The sequence below is a fragment of the Austrofundulus limnaeus genome, unplaced genomic scaffold, assembly GCF_001266775.1.
Source record: "Austrofundulus limnaeus strain Quisiro unplaced genomic scaffold, Austrofundulus_limnaeus-1.0 Scaffold339, whole genome shotgun sequence".
Taxonomy (NCBI): domain Eukaryota; kingdom Metazoa; phylum Chordata; class Actinopteri; order Cyprinodontiformes; family Rivulidae; genus Austrofundulus; species Austrofundulus limnaeus.
The window spans coordinates 267,919-269,923 of NW_013952741.1; the positions used below are offsets into that span (position 1 = coordinate 267,919).

At 37.2% G+C, this 2,005-nt stretch overlaps 1 protein-coding gene across 2 annotated transcripts in view; it reads left to right on the plus strand.

Moving 5' to 3' along the window:
- LOC106527730 (dnaJ homolog subfamily C member 5) overlaps positions 1 to 1,560 on the plus strand; it is a gene marked incomplete in the record, with an annotated part of 5,263 nt that extends 3,703 nt beyond the window's left edge. For both annotated transcript variants that reach the window (XM_014022717.1, XM_014022718.1), the window contains 1 exon segment: positions 6 to 1,560.
- Between the last annotated feature and the right edge of the window lie 445 nt (positions 1,561 to 2,005).

Sequence of the window (2,005 nt, forward strand, 5' to 3'; positions counted from 1 at the left end):
CCGTTACATCAGTGCAAAGGAGTTCAGATCATAAAGAGGAGGTAAAGTTTATATTTGAAGGAATGGAGAGCCACGGTTCAGGGAGGTTGCTGGTTGGAGACATAAATCCGGGCCTTAGGTGGTCCGTTTCATCAGCGTTAAGCCTTCGGGAACTGATTTGCCATCTACGTTTGCACTTTTCACTTCTAATTTCCAAACAGTTGCTGTCMCCTGACCCACAGTGAGTCTGTGCTTGTTTCTGATGTGAACGTTTGTGATCTGAGTCATCGGGGGCGTTTTACAGGGTGGAGCTTTATTTATTTATTTTTTTTAAAGATTTGGTTTTTTCTCACATTTTCAAACCTTCATATTTGATTTGTTGTTTTCCATTACAAATCTGATATGATGAGGTTTATTTTATGTTGTTTTATTTTTTTTCTCCCATTAGCAGCACAGCATTTACACTGACTCTAGAAATATCACATAAAACAAATGTTAATTTTTTTCCCCTCTCGATTTGAAAACGCATCTACAATGTTGGGATCCTGAAAAGTTGCTGCTGTCTTCCTTTTTTCTCTCCTTGTATTTTTGCTTCGAGCTCTGTTGTTTTTAGTCTTTGGTGAAGCCGAGGAGCTCCAGGTAAACCAGCTGGCTCTGATCCGAGTCGCTAAAAGGCAGATTTCCATCAGCTGAAAGGGCAGCTGGTTCAGAGCGCAACGTGTTTGATCATGTTAGGAAGTTAATGACGTGACAAAAAACAGATCTCTCTCTCTCTCTGGATGATGATTATTATATTTATCATGGTGTTTTTAAAACTGAACTCCACAGAGTCTGATCATTTACCGATACTGTAATCCTTTATTAATATCAAACTTTTTTAAAAATGAAGCTCATCAGTCGAATCATCTGTGAGCCATGTGCCATAGGCCACTCTAAGAGAAGCATCCTTCATACCACGCATACTGTCGCTCACATACTGGCCCTATATTTCAAATAAGACCTTTTTGCAGTTTTCATAACTACTAATAACATGTTTAAATGGTTTACAAACGGTGAGACCCCGTAGCCCACCCTCTGCTATTAATGGTATGGATGTTGACCTCTGTGGCCCCTGTATGATGTTTCCTGTAACCTTTGATAGATGTTCCTGTCATGGCTTTTTCATTGAGATACTGAAAAATGCTACTGTAAATGTTAAAAAGTTGAATGCACTGTGTGTTTAAAAAAAAGAAGAAGTTATAATGGATCAATGATCAGGAAATGACTCCATAAAAAAATACATAGTATAAAGTGTAACTATAGTGAAATGGTTCTATAATGCATTTTTTGAGGATTTTTATTTGTTTCATATTCCGTCATGTTGGGACTGATGATTTCTGCTCATTTGACCTGGTACGGTGTTGTATTGTAACCATTAAACTGACAGAGGAGCAGTTTAATGGTTGAGGTTGCTTGTACATACACCCATATAAAGTATAAACCTTAGCGTTTCTGTTGTAGCATGGTAATCGTGTGTCTGGAAGAAAACAAGTGGATCATTGATCTGATTTGCTGTTGTTGAATAAATGTTCCGAAACATTTTGACTCGTGTCTTTATCAGAAAACTTGTTTCGTTAATCAGCATCAGTTTAAATGGTTTTGTGGGGGTGTTAATGGTTTAAAAAGTTTTTTAGGTGCTTAAGTCATTTCCTGGCCAAAAACTAAGTCACAACCTGGATTTAACTGGGCAAATAGGTACAAGCCTCCTATTGGATAATTACAGCATGGGTGATTATCTTTCAGCTGGCAACAAGTTATTTAAAGGGATCCATGATTAGTTGTAACATTAGACTTTATTTAATAAACATATATTTTAACTGTAAAAGAGACTGTAAAAATACAGTAGGATGTTTAGTTTTTATCATTTTTAAACTAAAAGTTTAATGTGACGGCCTCTTTGTTTTGGTATTACACGGACAGAGCCATTTTATTTCCACACAAAGCATTCTGGGTAAATGATGACATGGATAGGTCCTCGGTGCGAGGC